This window comes from Rutidosis leptorrhynchoides, chromosome 9 (assembly GCF_046630445.1).
Source record: "Rutidosis leptorrhynchoides isolate AG116_Rl617_1_P2 chromosome 9, CSIRO_AGI_Rlap_v1, whole genome shotgun sequence".
Taxonomy (NCBI): Eukaryota; Viridiplantae; Streptophyta; class Magnoliopsida; order Asterales; family Asteraceae; genus Rutidosis; species Rutidosis leptorrhynchoides.
In genome coordinates this window covers 218,362,553-218,383,633 of record NC_092341.1, presented here as the reverse complement: position 1 = coordinate 218,383,633, position 21,081 = coordinate 218,362,553, and positions in this window count along the sequence as shown.

Sequence of the window (21,081 nt, the reverse complement as noted above, 5' to 3'; positions counted from 1 at the left end):
GAGAACTAGAAACACTATAAACCCAAGAGTATAATAGAAGTAAATGGATTCTTCCGGTGGCAGACTAAAAAGAAGAATGACAGATATGAACGTTAGGAGTATATCAAGGATCAGGATGGGATGGAGCATATTAACGAATATTTTAAAGTATGAATTGAGGAATGAAGAATAGAAGATGTGAGTTGTAAAGAAATGGAGAGGGTGGATTATTAGGAAAATATTCGACAGAGCAATCGAAGCAGATTATCGCGTTTAACCAAAGAATATCTGAATCTCCTCAATTACCGAAGAATCAAATCTTAATATGAAGATTTCTTCTAAATTCCTTAAATTCCAGAAATCAATCTTGACTACGACACCGGTTAAGTCAAACTTACTTTTATTCATTTTCACTCTTAAGTGATAGCTTCATTCGTACTCTTCACAAAAACAAATCGTTTTATCTATATTAATCAATGATGATAAAATACTATTTATCAGTTCATATACGTCATGAAAACATTCTTACTGTTAGCCATGACGACCTCTATCAAATTTCGGGACGAAATTTCTTTTAACGGGTAGGTACTGTGATGACCCGGAGATTTCCGAACAAATTTAAACTTTAACCTTTATATATATCTGACACGATAAGCAAATCTGTAATGTTTGAGTCTCGAAAGTGTTGAAACTATATTCATTTAATCAAATACCCTTTGACCATGCCAAGCGATTCACGAACAATTACGTGTAAATAAATATATATGTATATATACATGTGTACTTATTAGATTGACATATATTATAAAACATTGAACGGATTAGTTGATATGAACATAAGCTATGAGATCTATTTTATGAACTTGGAAATGCTATCAAGGTATTGAATAGATAATACTTTACATGAACGTATTTGTTCGATGTAAGTTAATCAACAAGATTAAAAGATGATATCAAATGATTGAATTACCAGATACATTGATTTATGATTTCGAGTCTCTGTTATGAGGCCCACTTTGAATTAGAAAACTCTTACTTTTAACGGTATTCGGAATAAATGGTAATGTGATTTACAAGTAAGAATAAAGTATCACTTATTGGGAGTTAGACAAAAGTTAGTGGAGAATCGAATTTCATAATACTCGATTTATCATATAGAAGGAATAATTGGGATAAGATTCGTTGACTAGATAAACCCTTTTGATATGTTATATTAAGTTATATTATTTAGAAAGTTAAGAAAATTAATTAAACATCTACGCATACAAGAATTAAATCAAATTAAGTTTTAAAGCATAAACGTTATAGGATTTTCGATTATGTAAATGATCTTAAATTATACTTTGAAATATATCTAGTTTTGAAAAGTTAACTAGTATGTTATTAGATAAATATTTCAAAAATATGTATTGTGTATAAGATTATAAATTTTAAATAGATATATATATTTAATTAGTCATAAAACGTTTTGATTTTTAAACTAATATTAATAAATAGACTTTGATAAATAACAAGATTATGAATTATAAAAGGAAATGACCAAAATACTCAAAAGTTTAAGTTACACTTTGAGTGGGTTAATTTTTCATTTATTAAGTCTATATTTTGATAAAGGTACGAGTCATAAAACGTCCTGATTTAAAATAATATATTTTGATAAATAACGAGTCATTGATTTATAGAAGTAAATGACCACAACGGTCAATTTTATAAGTTATATTTTTATAAAAGAAATTTATTGATGAGTGAGTCTAATTTTTGTGAAAGGTACACGTCACGTAACTTAAAAGGCTAGTTTTCTAAACGTACGAAAGTGCGCCCGAAAAATCGAAAGTGGTACATGAGTCGTGAGACCACGACCGTGTCATTTTTGTAAAAATTATATTTTTACCATGAACGTAAATATAATATAATATTTAATTAATTCTAAAGATTAAATATATTAAATATTAAATAATATTATAAAATCTATATATAAAGTTTAGTTGGACGTGTTTATGTGATGTTATGTTAGGCGCAAATTACGGACCTTATTTCCTTCATCACTCCGAGATTGCGCAGTTAATGGGTCCCAGCAACATTATATAAATCTAGAACGCGTTTTTTGTTCAAACGGAATTCATTATTTTCATTCTTCCATTCTCTCGTCTCTCAAATCTCTCTACATATATATTAATTATAATTATTATTATTAATAATATTATTAATAAGATCAATATTTATTTTATGATTAGGAGTATTATTATTAGTAGTATTATTATTATTATACATAAAATATTACGACGAGTTCATGAGCGGGTCATTTCAAGACAAGTTTTATGAGTAGGATAGGGCTAGGGAAATTATGGGTTATGGCTATGGAGGTGATGGGTAATGTTCGGGGGTTATGCTCGTGGGTCAAATCTAGTGTTTGTCATCTCCATTGCGTCTAAGTACCTTTCCTACAATATTGAACCTCAATATTGATACGTTTCTTGAATCCGAGGCCAACCTTGCATTTGTTCAATGATGTTATATGTATTTTTACTACAAAATACAGTATGGTGAGTTTCATTTGCTCCCTTTTTATATATTTTTGGGCTGAGAATGCATGCGCTGATTTATAAATGTTTTACAAAATAGGCACAAGTACTAAAACTAATTCTATGTTGGTTTAAACCAGAAATATACCCTTAGCTTGGTAACATTAAACTACTTGTCTATGTACGGTAGGCGCGAATCCTAAAGATAGATCTATTGGGTCTGACAAACCCCATCCTGACTATGGGATGCTTTAGTACTTCGAGGTTATTTTAAACACACCTAATCTGGTGTACTTCAGAGGGTAAAACATGAACGTTAAGGCTTGTTACTGGGTGCCTACAACTTATAGAATACTTTTATACACTTGCGAGTGTACATATATTTATAAACGGAAATCTTGTGGTCTATTAATATATTGAAATGATTATTATGATAAACCTATGAACTCACCAACCTTTTGGTTGACACTTTAAAGCATGTTTATTCTCAGGTATTAAAGAAATCTTCCGCTGTGCATTAGCTCATTTTAAGGATATTACTTGGAGTCATTCATGGCATATTTTGAAAGACGTTGCATTCGAGTCATTGAGTTCATCAAGATTATTATTATGTCAATTATAGTTGGATGTATTATGAAATGGTGTGCATGCCGTCAACTTTCGTAGTAAAGAAAGTTTGTCTTTTAAAAACGAATGCAATGTTTGTAAAATGTATCATATAGAGGTCAAATACCTCGCGATGTAATCAACTATTGTGAATCGTTTATAATGTATATGAACGGGTCCTTTCAGATTGGTGGTTCAGGATTCTCAATTATGAGGTCAGGTTCAAAAAAGGATTATCGGAAATTTGAATTGGAGTACTTGGTCGACTAGATGACAATTCTAAAGAAAAATCAACGGTGACAATATTGGCTAGATGTCTTGATCGAGTTACAGGTGGTGAACGTATGAAAGGTGGTGAACGTTTTGCTCGGTGCATTCACTGAATATCCTATTAGTTATAAAAATAAAAATTATATAAGTTATCAATTTAATAGACTTTTATGATTTTGCCCACGTTTCGAATAGCCAATAGATGCAGCAGGTAGCCAGGACCCTTTAAATTGGAAGCCCACAACTCGCCACTAACAAATCCAACTATTACTACGAACCAGAAAATTTTGGATGTCTATCAATTTAACCACTTAAAATAATTTTTCGTCGAAATTTTTAAGAAAAAAAAATCTATGTCCAAAAAACTAGAGAGGCGAGAAATAAGAAAGAAAAAGAGCGCGTCGGATAACGTCGAAAAATAAAAGGTCGAAAAATAAAAATAAGAAAGTAGCGCGTCGAAACTTAAAAATCTAAAAACTAAATATTAAAACATGCGTCTAAAGGTATTAAAACTTAAAAGAAATTCTATATCCGAAACGGCAATAACTTAAATAGGTACTAAAATATATTAAAAACTAAAGCGATAAGCGACGTCATAAAATTCTAAAGCGCACAAGTCTTAGTCTAAAGAAAAAGCACTTAAGGGATTTTACGGCAAAGCCTAAAAATCTAGAAATAAAAATAACTACGGCAAAATACAAAGTTACAAACTAATTACGAACGAAAAATATAAATATTACGAATAAACGATTAAAAAGATATAAAATTTAAAAATAAAACTTAAATTATAAAAATACAATTTTTACAAAAATATTATTTTTATAATTTTATTTTATAAAAATATTAATTTTATATATTAATAAAACTAATTAAAACTTAAAATTAATTAAAACTAAACTTACACTAATTATATTAAATTAAAACCCTAATTTTAATTAATAATAATTAATTTTAACCCTAATTTCGTAATGAATGCTGTCCAATGTTTGACCTGTCAGAGAACTCCGCGAGTGCGGATACCAGTTGACAAAAATCTCCGCGAGTGCGGAGGATATAGATTCAGCTGAGGTGCAGGTCGAATTAGTGCAGGTTCAATTGTTTTTTTTTTTTACTTTTTTACTTTGTTTTTAATTTTCTGTTTTTATTTTAAAGAAAATATAATTTAAACAAAACTTATATTTTTTTCAAATACTTATTAGTTTGTTGTAACTTAAAAAAAATAAACTTTTTTTTAATTAAAACTCCTAAATATATATATATATATATATATATATATATACACATATATATTTTTTTATGTTTTTATATTTTTGTTTTTAATATTTAAAAACTTATATTTTTACAAAAATAAATTAAAACTTAATAATTTTTTTTATAGCGTTTCGCTTTCGGCGTTTATGAAGTCTCCGGCAGCGGCGCCAAAAATACTTGATGTTATGCGAGGTGTATACGAAATAGTTATATATTTACTACGAAATACTATTAAATACGATACAATTTTACATAAGTTATTTATTTATTTATAAAGTGGATATACCTAAACCTTGCTACAACACTTATAGGCAGTGTACCTAATCGTACAGTAGTGTAGTTTTTAGTAAGTCCGGTTCATTTCACTGGGATACTGTATACAAGGTTAACGCTATAATTATTTTAACCTATAATTGTAAATATATATATATATATATATATATTATATATATATATATATATATATATATATATATATATATATATATATATATATATATATATATAAATAAGTAGTATTATTATTATAAAAGGGGGTTTTTACCGTTTAATGACCGGTTTGTCGATTTTATGTGTTAAGTCGCAATTAAAACCTAATGTAAAATATTAAAAATAAATATAACTTAATTTAAAACGTAAAGTAAATAACGATAATTAAAGTGCGATAAATTAAAGTACGATAAATAAAATGAGGGTAAATAAAATTACGATAATTAAAAAGTACGATAATTAAAAAGTGCAATAAATAAAATGACAGTAAATAAAATTCCGATGAAATATGAAATAAAGGAATTATGCTTATTTAAACTTCCGTGATCATGATGTTCGACGTGTTGATTTTAGTTTATTACCATGGGTTAATTGTCCTTTGTCCTGGATTATTTGATATGTCCATCTGGTTTTTGTCCATAACAGTCCATCAGTCATAAATATAAAATGCGAGTGTCCTCGTCAAATTATCCTTATACCCGAAGTCAAATATTCCAACTAATTGGGGATTTAAACTGTAACATGGTCTTAATACTTTGTTTAATAATTACACCAGGATATCGACTGCGTGTAACCCTAGGTTTTAATACTTTGTTAATAATTACGCCAAGTGTCCTTGTACATAATTCACCCCTATTTTAATGAGTCCATTGACTATTAATCCATTCCCGTGTCCGGTTAAATGAACGATTATTAGTATTTATAAATTTCCCGCCCATCGTGTTCGATCGAGTGTATATGGTTATTTATAGATACATCAAATTGTAAATCTCTATATTAAATTAACGAACTATCATTCAGTTAAACAAATATAAAGCCCATTAATAGCCCATAGTTCAATTTCCACAAGTGTCGTTCTTTTGTCCAAACCCCAATTATGGTACAAAGCCCAATAACCTTGTCTTTAATATTTAGTCTAACATCATGATTACTTCGATTTAAACAAGCATAATAATAACTTAGCTACGAGACATTAATTTAAAAAGGTTGAACATAACTTACAATGAGTATTAATAGCGTAGCGTTACACGGACAGAATTTCGACTTATACACTTACAACATTCGCCACTATAACCTTATTATTATTAAACTTAAATTAAAATTATAATTATAAAATATAAATATTAATATATCGTAGATAGAAAGATAGAAAAAGGATGATGAAATCGATCAGAATGCGTGGCCTTTTATAGGCCCACGTTTCACTATAGAGCTCCGCGAGTGCGGACGTTTTCTTCATAAAAGCTCCGCGAGTGCGGAGGTCTGGAATCCAGCTCACCAAATGAATTCAACGTGGGCTGCTTTAATTAAAATAATATATAATATATATAATTAATTATATATAATATTATATTCTTGTGCATAGTTGACTTCTAATTTTTGGTCCGTTGCGTCACGCGCTGAAAGTTGATTCATGTCTCGGTTCCGGATTTTCGAACGCCTTTTCGTACAATTTAATATCTTGTACTTTGTGTTTCACGGCTTGTACTCTTGTAATTTTTAGACGTTTCTCATCAATAATTTGAACAACTTTGATTGTACTTTGTACTTTTTAGCTTTTTGGTCGTTTGCGTCTTCAATTCGTCGAATCTATCTTTTGTCTTCACCTTTTATTATTTAAACGAATATCACTTGTAAATAGAACAATTGCAACTAAAAGCTTGTCTTTCTTGAGGGATATTGCTATGAAATATATATTCGTTTTTAGCATTATCATCTGTCTACATGCACTTTAACATGGTTTGATGAGCTTAAACTTAATTCAATACATTCATGGGAGGAACTAGCCACCAAATTTTTATACAAATTCTATCCACCCTCCCTGCAAACCTGTTTAAGAAATGACATCACAAATTTTTCTCAAAAAGAAAATGAGTCATTGTGTCTAGCATGGAATAGAGTAAAGGTGATGCTTGAAAGATGTCCGAATCATTCATTAAGTCGGGCAGACATAATCTGCACACTTTATAATGGTTTGACCAAGGATGATAAGTCTCTCCTAGACATGGCCTCGCAAGGCAATTTCATGTCACGAAGAGCAGACGGAGCATGGAATCTCTTAGACACAATAGCTGCACGACAGGAAGATTGGAACAATGAAGCTGCTGAGAAGGATGACGTCTTCACTCATACGGTAAAAATGCTGGAAATTAGGTTACAAGATCTCACCCTCACTCTTCAAAGTTTACCAATTCCTAAAAGTCCCGATGCTACTAGAACAAATCTAAGGTATCCTTACCCTAGATGGGCATATAAACATCAGAATAGCTCGGACCTTAATATAATCCTCCCACTACACCAACCTACTCTCCACTCTAAGGAAACTTTAGTTGAATTTATGAAAAAGCAATACACGATAAACCTTCAAGTCATAGAATGCCAAAATAAGTTTGATACTTTAATAAAGACTTTTGAAGATTTAATAACCAATTTTCAGCTTACGCTTAAATGATTAACCACTAAAGTTGAAATAGAGTGTAGTGAGTTTGATGCCTTAGTAGTCACTAGAGGTGGGAAGGAAACAACTATTAATGTACCTATACAAGATTTTCCCGAAATAGAACCTGTGTCAATTGATCCAGTTGTCAATCTACCGGAACCTATCTCTCCTAAAGCCCCGAAAATTATTCCGCGAGCCCGCATACCTTTCCCAGGTAGGCTTAGGAAGGAAAAACGAGAAGCGCAATTCGCTAAGTATTGGGATATTATCAAGAATCTGCATTTGAATGTACGACTAGTAGATTCTTTAGTAGAAATGCCAAACTGTGCTAAATTTTTCAAAGAATTGCTTTCAAACAAAGAGATATTAAGAGAGATAGTTAGCTTACCCTTAAGTGAAAAATGTTCATTAGTGTTACAACATGGTATTCCCCCTAAGTTAGGAGATATAGGAAGATTCACGGTACCTTGCTACCTGCAAGATGTCTAAATTAGCAACACGTTAGCAGACTTAGGAGCCAGTGTAAACCTAATGCCCTATTCATTATTCAAAAAGCTAGGATTAAATGACATAAGACCTACCAGAATGACTATCCAACTCGCGGACAAATTAGTTAAGATTCCTCGAGGAATAGCTGAAGATGTCCTAGTCAGAGTGGACAAGTTCGCATTCCCCGTTGATTTCGTCATTATGGATATTGAGGAAGACACGAAGGTCCCACTCATACTTGGCAAACCATTGTTAAATACTGCCAAAGCCGTAATTGATGTACATGAGAAATCATTGAAATTAAGAGTCGAAAGTGAAGAAGTCACATTTAATGTTGATCGTCTCACGAGCCATCCTCGCGAAGAAGATCTCAATCTCATTGATTCTTTTCAAGAACTCATCAATGAATATCTGGAGGAAACCATGGCTATATGTAGTCAAGATCAAATTTCTAAAGATCTGTTATTTACACCTCCTGAAGGAAATCTCGACATCCTTTCAACCATAAATCCTGGTCAACATAAATCTCCCCTCTCCGAAAGAAATTTTCTTGGCAAGACTATCCAAATAGCACCGCTAGGTCAAGGCATTCCCTTACCTCTGTTAAGGAGAAGACCGAATGAAGAAACAGATTTCATTCCGGTATTTCAGGAACCACAGTTAAAAGAACACTGTGTTGAAATTCCTGAACCAACCTTCAAAACTAAAGAAGACGTTTCTGAAGAGGAAGCATTAAGAAGGACAATTTCTTGGACCAAAGAACAAAATAGCATCAGTGATCCCTATTAAGGAAGAAGAATCAGAATTCCAGGAGAGATATGACTCATTAGATAGAAAGGAAATAGCTAGAATGAAGCCATCTATCGAGGAATCTCTGGAATTGGAATTGAAGAAGTTACCCGAACATCTGGAGTATGCATTCTTAAGGAGAATCGCAACTCCCTGTGATCATTTCGAAAGACCTCACGCCATAAGAAAAGGTGAAGTTGATTTGGGTTTTGAAATCACATAAGAAGGTAATTGCTTAGAAGATCTCCGACATAAAAGGTATCAGTCCCAACTATTGCAAACACAAGATCTTCATGGAAGATGATTTTAAATCATCAGTTTAGAGGCAAAGAAGGGTCAATTCATTGATTCAAGAAGTCATCAAGAAAGAAGTAATCAAACTTCTGGATGCCGATCTGATCTATCCTATTTCTGATTCGCCATGGGTCAGTCCTTTTCAAGTGGTACCCAAGAAGGGAGGAATGAACATAATCCAAAATGAGAATAATGAACTTATTCCAACATGAGAGGTCACCGGTTGGAGGGTTTGCATAGATTATCGTAAACTAAATGATGCAACCTGGAAAGATCATATTCCATTACCATTCATCGATCAAATGTTGGAACGTCTATCTAGAAATGAGTTCTATTGTTTCCTTGACAGTTTTTCCAGCTACTTTCAAAATCCCCTCGATTTAAAGGACCAAGAAAAGACAACCTTCACCTATCCTTATGGTACATTTGCCTATCGACGCATGCCCTTTGGGTTATGTAATGCACCAGCTACATTTCAGCGATGCATGGTAGCAATATTCCGCGACATGATTGAATGTTGTATGGAAGTCTTCATGGATGACTTCTCAGTCTTTGGTAGTACCTTTGATTCAAACCTTTATAACCTTGACAAGATGCTCACCCGCTGCGAAGATTCGAATTTAGTTTTAAATTGGGAGAAATATCACTTCATGGTAAAAGAAGGAATAGTTTTAGGACATAAGATTTCAAAATCAGGAATAGAAGTTGATAAGGCTAAGATTGAGACCATAACTAAACTTCCAGAACCTACCACAGTAAAAACGGTAAGGAGTTTCCTTGGACACGCTAGTTTCTACCTACGTTTTATCAAAGATTTTTCAAATGTCATGCGACCTATTACTCATCTCCTCGGAAAGGAAGTTCTGTTTGACTTTAATGAAGAATGTGTTAAAGCATTTAACTATCTGAAGGAAAAGCTCACACATGCACTAATCATGATAGCTCCTGATTGGAGTTTACCATTCGGAATCATGTGTGATGCAAGTGACTTCGCAGTTGGAGCACTACTCAGACAATGAAAAGATAAGAACTTTCATCTAATCAATTACGCCAGTAAAACCTTAACCGGAGCTCAAGAGAATTACACTACCACGGAAAAGGAGCTGCTAGCAGTAGTTTTCGCCTTCGACAAATTCTGTTCCTATCTCATCCTGTCCAAAACTACGGTTTACACAGATCATTCAGCCCTCAAATATCTATTCACTGAGCAAGATGCTAAACCGAGACTCCTACGATGGATCTTACTCCTTCAGGAATTCGATATTGAAATCAAAGATAAGAAAGGAGTAGAGAACGTCGTAGCAGATCATCTTAGTCGTTTGGAGAACCCAACGATGGAACAACTTGCTGAACAAGATATCAGAGACAAATTTTCGTAAGAACAACTTATGAGCTTAGGATAAGCTAACATAAGATCACAAGTCACTGATACTCCTTGGTATGCTGACATAGCCAACTACCTAGTTGCTGGAGAAGTACAAAAAGGAATGAGCACATCCCTAAGAAGGAAGTTCTTTAGGGACGCTAAGTACTACTACTGGGAAGATCCATACTTATTCAGAATTTGCCCTGATTAAATAATCAGGAGGTGCGTAGATGAGAAACAAGCAACATGGATTCTTCATCAATGTCACTACGGGCCAATTAGATGTCATCATGGAGTAAAATTAACTGCAAAAAAAGTCTACGAATCAGGATTTTATTGGGCGTCTATATTTCGAGATGCGCAAGAGCTTGTAAAGCGTTGTGACGCATGTCAAAGACAAGGTATTATCTCTATGAAGAATGAGATGCCTCGGACTGATATCCAAACTTGCGAGATCTTCGATATATGGGGATTAGACTTTATAGGGCCATTCCCTAAGTCTAATGGGAAAGAATATGTCCTCGTAGCAGTATATTACTTCTCAAGATGGGTCGAAGCCCAAGCATTTCCAACCAATGATGCCAAGGTCGTCACCAACTTCCTGAAGAGACTCTTCTGCCGATTCAGAGCTCCCCACGCCATAATAAGTGATAGAGGCACACACTTCTGTAATACCTAATTTATGAAGGTGATGCAACAATAAGGAGTTACCCACAAAATGTCCACTGCCTATCATCCGCAGACTAACGGACAGGCAGAAGTCACTAACAGAGCACTCAAGAGAATTCTAGAATGCTCCGTTGGCCATCATGGGAATAAATGGGCCGAGAAACTAGACGATGCTCTATGGGCATTCCGGACTGCTTACAAGAATCCTCTAGGAACTACACCCTCCCGTATGATCTATGGAAAAGCCTGCCACCTTCCGCTCGAACTAGAGTATAAAGTTCTCTGGGCATTGAAAACATGTAACCTTGATCCTTCAGTAACCGCTAGGCATCAGAAGATGCAGATGATTGAACTCACTGAATTAAGAGACCAAGTATATGAGACGTCATATAGCTACAAGGAACGGACGAAGCTGACACACGATGCAAAACTGATACCTACAAAGTTCGCTCCAGGGGATAAAGTTCTACTCTTTAATTCTCGATTCAAGAAATTTGCTGGAAAATTCAGATCAAGATGGAGTTGGCCATACAAAGTAATACATGCTTTTCCACACGGAGCCATAGAATTAGAAGGACCTACTGGCAACTTCAAGGTCAACGGTCACCTATTAAAAGCTTACCTAGAAGACCACGACAAGGAGGAGCATCTCTTCTCCTTTGATCCATTCTGAAGACATATCAGGAAAAGTTGAGCTGTAACGACTTGATAAACAAAACGCTCTTGGGAGGCACCCCTTGCTTATCCTTTTTATTTTCTAATTTTCATTTCAAATTATTTTTCAGTCTACAAAAATATTTATTTTTTGTGCACTAACCCTAAGCGCCGTAATTGTGCTTAGTACTTACACGTTTGTTGAATGTATTCAGACAAAATGCCAAGTTCAGGAGCGTCCTATTGCATTCCAGTTCGCTGGAGGAGGTCTCCTAGGGTTTACCTATCGGAGAGTAGCACAGATCATCATAGGCCTTCAACGGGACAATTAGGCCCGAGGCGTTTGATCCTTGAGAGTGTTGAGGAGGACATCAGTACGACACCGCCAGCTCCGTTAGTACGATGCTCTAGGTGTTTAGCTCTGAGACCCGCAGCATCCAGAGCCACTAGAGACACATGAGCCGCAGACTGTGATTCATTATGGAACCACCTTGAATGATCCAAATGTTACGTGGGCATTACTTAGAGACCAGCAGAGACTCTATCGAGCTCTCAAAGCATACCTTCAGCGTGAAGGGATGCTCCGGAGTACTCTAGGCCCTTCATCATTCAGATTAGCACGCCGTGTTCTGCCAGCACAATAAGCTACTCTCAGGCGCTCCACCCCGGTCTCAGTTTATTCAGTTGCCTCAACCGCCATTCCAGCTCGCGCTACTCCTGTCACAGTGCCTTTCTTAGCTGTTTCGCCTACTCCAGTCATTAAGATAGTCCCTGTTTGTGAGCTACCTGAGGGCTGCCACATAGTCATAATACCTATTTCAGTAGAGCCACCCATGACCCAGGTTTTTGAGATTACCGGGAGCATCCCTGATGCGGAGCCATTCCCGAGCCTATCACACCTTGAGTTGTCATTGGACCTTTGTCTAGACACACTTTTGGGCCCTGAGTTGGATGCAGGATAGCCGCTTGAGTATTTGCCGAGACTTGAGGATGACGATGATCCCTTCAAACCTAATGGATACTTCGCAGACACCGCTCCACAAAATGGCCAGGAGAGTATTCCATAGACTACTTTATTTTACTTTAGTTTTATCTTTAAAAAAGCATTGCATAAAAGGTTATATATCTAGTGGAAATGCTACTCTCTTTTTGTTCTTCATGTAAAAATTTTATCAAAGAGACTGGTCCTTTCCAGCATTAGGAGCCTTACAGTAGGAAAGCCAAACACAAGGAGAGTAACCTGTCCATAGGGAAGTAATCTTTTCTCAAACCTCTTTCAATTATTACGCACTAAAATCTCTAAGTGTGAGGTCATCCCCGCAACCAACTTAGAGATTCTAGAAGATACTGTTCCTAATTTATAAAGTATTAAAATATTCTATTTCAGAGAACATTAGGGACAACGTTCTTCTAAGTGTGGGGTATTGGGTAAAGGTTAAAGGACAAGTAACCACAAACCGCCAAATTTTGTAAAATTCTTTTATCTAAAAAGTGATTAGCAAAGAATATTTAGGTAATTTTGAAAAATTCTTACCTCGTTTTACCCAAAAGATTCTATAAAATTGCTAGTAATCAGTTTTCGGAACATTCACTAGAATGGAACGATTAAGCTAAAATCATGATTTGTATCAAAAAATCTCTTTCGGAAAAATATGTAAAAGGCTACGCATGACCAAGCACGACGCCTACTCCTAAAAAGTGAGGAATCTTGGACCCAAAGTATCTGTATGACCCATCAAATCTACAGTACTTAAGTTAGAACTTGATTTTGACATATGTTTTGAGGCCAATGGTTAGTAAGCCCCATATGTGGTGCAGGTGCGATACTCCTTCTAAAATCATTCTGAATAGAGAAGACAAAAACCATCCGTTTCCGTTTCCACTCCACGCATTTAAAACCAACCAACTCACACAAAGAGTTGGTGAATCAGAAAATACTCACCCCAAATTCACCCCCAAAAGACACTACCCATTCACTTTCATTCCCTTTTCACTTATCGAAAAGGTCCAGAGATTAATTAAGAGATAGATCGATCAAATTCGCTTCAAAAGCACTTGTTAAAAGATTCCGAACCCCCAATTATTTTTGATAGGTCAAAGACCTATTTTTGGTGAATTATCACTTCCTCTCTGGGCACCAGGAACAAAGGACAAAAGTTATGAAGAAAGGGTATGCCGAAAAAAAATGATGAAAGAGCAAACTCTCTAGAATAAAGGCAAGAAAAACCCGAGAAGTTGTCCAAAGAAGGATTGCCGTAAGAGCCAAAGAAAAAATTCCTGACAAAAGTCTTCGCGAAATCCGCATCTTCCTAAGAAATTTTTTACGGAATTCAAGCCGTTCTCTATCCAAAATGGATACTCTGAAGAATCAAAATATATCAATTGCCTTAAAAATCAAAAGATATGGATACCTTTAATCTTTCCAAAAAACTTCTCAACCAACCCTACAACCCGTCTTCCTCTTGAAAGAATGCCTAGGAAGAAGATCAGTGCCGTCCTTACTTAACCGGTGGAGATATCGATGCTTTACCAAGCCTATGATGAGAACCGTTACACGACTCGCTTCTGAGCGACAATACAACTAGATTAGGGCACCCTAAACACTTGAGTGATATGAGTGATCCGCTAGTGAGAAGCCTGGTCATGTATACTCTACATCCGAGAGTTGGAAAGCATGCCCTTTTTCACTATGGACATAATTGAAATATGGCGACTAAAATCATCGAAGTTTGAAACTTTCTCTAATACTTTCGAAAGATGTGACAACTTCTGATTAAGGCATAATAAAAGGATCCAAGGATAGGAAAGTAAGAATCTATTAGAAAGAACTTTATATTCTCACTTTTTGCTTGTGGACAAGCAAAGCTAAGTGTGGGGTATTTGATATCGGCCAAAAAGTCACGTTTTTACCTCCGATATTAAGTCTTAAATCAATAAAGTTCCAAACTTTATTTGCAAAATTATCGCTTTGTTGGTTGATCTTGTAGATTAAGTAATTACAAAGGCGATGCAAAAAGAATCAAGTAAAACGGAGCTAAAACGAAGAATCTAGAGCGAAAATGGTGAAAGAGAAGTTACGACCAAGAAAATCAAGTTACGATCCAGGAAACAGCTGACCAGGGCAAGTCAAACGGCTTGCCAAATGGCCTGCCATAAGGGAAAACAGCATGCCATACGGCCCAGGCAAACGGGCATAAAAAACGGTTGACCAGTGCAAATGGCCTCCAAAAACGGTTTGCCAAACGGCTTGCCAGCCGTTTGGCAGCTGAATTCAAGTCTATTTAAAGGGCTTCTACCATTCATTTTTACACACACTCAATTTGTACTTCACTTTATATTTTCAAGCTTTTTAGTTAGTTTTTAGTAATAGCTAGCTTAGCTTGTATTTTCTGGAGGATATCCCGGCGAGTCTCTGCGATCTCGGGCAGATTTCTTCAGCCTTTTCAGGTTTTTATCCGAAACGCTTGTCCTTTGTATTAAACATGTATTGTTACCAATTATATTTAATAATGCGTTCCGATATTATCATGTTAGCTTAATTAATCTGTATGTTTCCATGATAGAAGTTTGGGTTAGCGTAGTTATGTTAAATTAGTACGGTTACTATTGTTATGCTGAACTTGTAAGGCTGATAGATTTGTATGCTAGCATCTTAAGGATTGACCAACCTAGGTTGTGATCAGGACTTATTCACCTATATGAACTTAGCTACTTCATAGGATTAAGACCCCTAGTTATACTCTATCTGAAGATTTTATGAACTCGGTATGGCCGGAGTTCTCGAGAGGCATCTAATGCGCTTTTAGGACACAAAACTTAGGAATTGAGACATGAATGACCTAGTATACCTATTGACTATTCTAAAGAGACCTCTTAGGAGCTATTTAGATTTAGTTAGTGCCTTGACTGTATGACCCAAACCTATTGCATGTTCTTGTTTGATTGTTGCCCTAGGATTAAGTTATATCAACTGTTTAGGTATCTAGTAGGTTTCTATCTGCTCTACTTTCAGTTTATCAACTGTAATGCTGTATAATGTTTAGATTAGTATTATCTTATTAGTATGATGAAATGGTTGTTAGATTTCATTTAAGGTTTTGTCAACTTAACCCGACGGACTCCTTCAGTTTGTGATCAGTGTTCAATCAACACGGCACATTGTTATTCAGTTAACTAAATTGATAACGAGGGTTACGATTAGAGCTTAATTCACTAATAAACCTAGTGCTTTACTGAGGATAACCTGCGAGGTATAGTTACCTTTCAATTATAAAACCAAGTGACATAATTTTCACTACTCAACGAGAACTTCGAGAGTCTAGAGATAAGTAGGTCTGTGTAATTGGATTATCCAACCAGATCTACACCATTCCAATCATAGCTTTAACATAAACATAATTACCTTTCCCTAACCTAAACTAATATCTTGGTCAACATTTCCCTGATCTGCATACTCCGGGTATCCTTCCACTTTCTTTACTTTTCCGTAATTAGGACTATTAGCTTAAAACCAATTACTATTTAAACAAAGACAATTATCCACTTGATCTTCAATTCGTTAAACCATTCAAAAACACTACCCTAGGTTAACTTACACCTTCTACCATTAGAAAGTTAAAAGGAAATTTCAGCCCCGCAAAATATAAATAATGACCATTGTTTGCTACCCTGATCAGCTGAATCTGATGCCTTGCGGCCTAACGACACCGCACGAATAAACTGTCCGTTTCAGTCATATCAATGATTCACCTAAAACACTTAGGAACAAGTTTTGGAACAATTTAGGACCATTTTGTTGAAAATTTCAATTTTAAGAAAAATGTACGAACTTAGGCTTTCGATTTTTTCTAATGTTAAAACCTTTTCAAAACTTAGGATAACTTGGAAACTAGTCAAAATTAAGATATCATTGGCTTAAAAACAAATTTGGAACCTAGTCTTTGATTTTTTTTATTATGTACGTTTTTGCTAACATGAATATTTTTCGATAAAAATGGTTTTAAAACACGACTTGAAGGCATTATAGGAAGACTTTGATGTTTTAAAATATTTAAGGTAATTAAAAATGATCATTATGATTATTGTATGCTTAAAAATCATCATACTTTGTATACAATTGCTTATTACGACTAACTCGCTATAATTATTATTTTTAATTATTATTTGTTGCAATCACGGGTACACTTTGAATTTTGCTTAAAATATATTTATAGTTGGTTTAGATATTGTTTGCGGTAATTTTAGCTATATTTGTCGATAACAGGGATATGGAAAGTGCCATTTTTAAAGCCCTCATTTCGAATTTTTTTGGAATATTATATACACTTTTCGTATCTTAATGTTATGAGAAGTCTTGTTATTTTTGGAACATAACCTACATTGCTTGATTATTGCAGATGGCACGCAGACATCAGCTTCCAGATGAGTACGAGTTGTTTAATTCTATTCGCGGGCAAGACAACCCGGGGATATATGAACCGTTTATGAGGAATTGGATAAATAAACGAAAGGGCACAATATGTACATTAACTTGGAAATAATGGAGCAGTGTGGTTGGGCGAAAGTGTTGAGAAATCTTTTGAGTTTTCGGATAAATGGGAAAACACACAACGCTTGCTGAAATTGTTTAAGATTAATGAGCGTGTGTATCAGGAGCCATTTGCAGAGTTTATGGCTACGTGGGAGTTTGAAGCGAATATTGATCCTGACGAGTACAATACTCGTAATTCTATCCACTTACATCATCAAAACATCACTCACCATCTTACTCTTGCGCAGTTCGCCTGAAATGTCCCGTTCTTATTGATTAAAAACGTTCCATATTAATTGATTTCGTTGCGAGGTTTTGACCTCTATATGAGACGTTTTTCAAAGACTGCATTCATTTTTAAAACAAACCATAACCTTTATTTCATAGATAAAGGTTTTAAAAAGCTTTACGTAGATTATCAAATAATGATAATCTAAAATATCCTGTTTACACACGACCATTACATAATGGTTTACAATACAAATATGTTACAACAAAATAAGTTTCTTGAATGCAGTTTTTACACAATATCATACAAGCATGGACTCCAAATCTCGTCCTTATTTAAGTATGCGACAGCGGAAGCTCTTAATAATCACCTGAGAATAAACATGCTTAAAACGTCAACAAAAATGTTGGTGAGTTATAGGTTTAACCTATATATATCAAATCATAATAATAGACCACAAGATTTCATATTTCAATACACATCCCATACATAGAGATAAAAATCATTCATATGGTGAACACCTGGTAACCGACATTAACAAGATGCATATATAAGAATATCCCCATCATTCCGGGACACCCTTCGGATATGATATAAATTTCGAAGTACTAAAGCATCCGGTACTTTGGATGGGGCTTGTTGGGCCCGATAGATCTATCTTTAGGATTCGCGTCAATTAGGGTGTCTGTTCCCTAATTCTTAGATTACCAGACTTAATAAAAAGGGGCATATTCGATTTCGATAATTCAACCATAGAATGTAGTTTCACGTACTTGTGTCTATTTTGTAAATCATTTATAAAAACTGCATGTATTCTCATCCCAAAAATATTAGATTTTAAAAGTGGGACTATAACTCACTTTCACAGATTTTTACTTCGTCGGGAAGTAAGACTTGGCCACTGGTTGATTCACGAACCTATAACAATATATACATATATATATCAAAGTATGTTCAAAATATATTTACAACACTTTTAATATATTTTGATGTTTTAAGTTTTTAAGTCAGCTGTCCTCGTTAGTAACCTACAACTAGTTGTCCACAGTTAGATGTATAGAAATAAATTGATAAATATTATCTTGAATCAATCCACGACCCAGTGTATACGTATCTCAGTATTGATCACAACTCAAACTATATATATTTTGGAATCAATCTCAACCCTGTATAGCTAACTCCAACATTCACATATAGAGTGTCTATGGTTGTTCCGAAATATATATAGATGTGTCGACATGATAGGTCGAAACATTGTATACGTGTCTATGGTATCTCAAGATTACATAATATACAATACAAGTTGATTAAGTTATGGTTGGAATAGATTTGTTACCAATTTTCACGTAGCTAAAATGAGAAAAATTATCCAATCTTGTTTTACCCATAACTTCTTCATTTTAAATCCGTTTTGAGTGAATCAAATTGTTATGGTTTCATATTGAACTCTATTTTATGAATCTAAACAGAAAAAGTATAGGTTTATAGTCAGAAAAATAAGTTACAAGTCGTTTTTGTAAAGGTAGTCATTTCAGTAGAAAGAACGACGTCAAGATGACCATTTTAGAAAACATACTTCCACTTTGAGTTTAACCATAATTTTTGGATATAGTTTCATGTTCATAATAAAAATCATTTTCTCAGAATAACAACTTTTAAATCAAAGTTTATCATAGTTTTTAATTAACTAACCCAAAACAGCCCACGGTGTTACTACGACGGCGTAAATCCGGTTTTACGGTGTTTTTCGTGTTTCCAGGTTTTAAATCATTAAGTTAGCATATCATATAGATATAGAACATGTGTTTAGTTGATTTTAAAAGTCAAGTTAGAAGGATTAACTTTTTTTTGCGAACAAGTTTAGAATTAACTAAACTATGTTCTAGTGAGCACAAGTTTAAACCTTCGAATAAGATAGCTTTATATGTATGAATCGAATGATGTTATGAACATCATTACTACCTTAAGATCCTTGGATAAACCTACTAGAAAAGATAAAAATGGATCTAGCTTCAATGGATCCTTGGATGGCTCGAAGTTCTTGAAGCAGAATCATGACACGAAAACAAGTTCAAGTAAGATCATCACTTGAAATAAGATTGTTATAGTTATAGAAATTGAACCAAAGTTTGAATATGATTATTACCTTGTATTAGAATGATAACCTACTGTAAGAAACAAAGATTTCTTGAGGTTGGATGATCACCTTATGAAAGGATCCGTTCATATACATTATAAACGATTCACAATAGTTGATTACATCGCGAGGTATTTGACCTCTATATGATACGTTTTACAAACATTGCATTCGTTTTTAAAAGACAAACTTTCTTTACATCAAAAATTGACGGCATGCATACCATTTCATATTACATCCAATTATAATTGACTTAATATTAATCTTGATGAACTCAACAACTCAAATACAACGTCTTTCAAAGTATGTCATGAATGACACCAAGTAATATCCTTAAAATGAGCTAATGCACAGCGGAAGATTTCTTTAATACCTGAGAATAAACATGCTTTAAAGTGTCAACCAAAATGTTGGTGAGTTCATTAGTTTATCATAATCAATCATTTCCGTAATAGTAATAGACCACAAGATTTCAGTTTCTATAAATATCCGTACACTCGTTAGTGTATAAAAGTATTCTATAAGTTGTAGGCACCCGGTAACAAGCCTTAACGTTCATGTTTTACCCTCTGAAGTACACCAGATCAGGTGTGTTTAAAATAACCTCGAAGTACTAAAGCATCCCATAGTCAGGATGGGGTTTGTCAGGCCCAATAGATCTATCTTTAGGATTCGCGCCTACCGTACATAGACAAGTAGTTTAATGTTACCAAGCTAAGGGTATATTTCTGGTTTAAACCCACATAGAATTAGTTTTAGTACTTGTGCCTATTTCGTAAAACATTTATAAAACAGCGCATGTATTCTCAGCCCAAAAATATATATAAAAAGGGAGTAATGAAACTCACCATACTGTATTTCGTAGTAAAAATACATATAACGTCATTTAACAAGTGCAAGGTTGGCCTCGGATTCACGAACCTATATTAATTATATATATTTATATGTTGGTCAATATTTGTCTAACAATTTTTGGTCAAGTCATAGTGTACCACAATCCTAATGCTCGAGACTAATATGCAAAAGTCAACAAAAGCCAACTTAACCCAAAATGACTTCTAAAATTTATACGTGTTTATTATATAACTTAACTATAGTCATTTTATATATTTAAATATATTTATTAGATTTTATAATAATAAAAGTCATTTATTAATAAAAATTTATATTAACGTTTATATATGATAAAATATACTTTTATATATCTTAAGTAGTAAAATTTATAAAGTTCACTTAATATCGTAAAACTATAGTGGTAAGTATTATTAATGTAATTATATTACGCGTGGTGAAAAATATCTTTGTATCCCCTATTTATTTGATAAAATAATATTGATCATAATAATAATAAGTAAAAGTTGTATTAT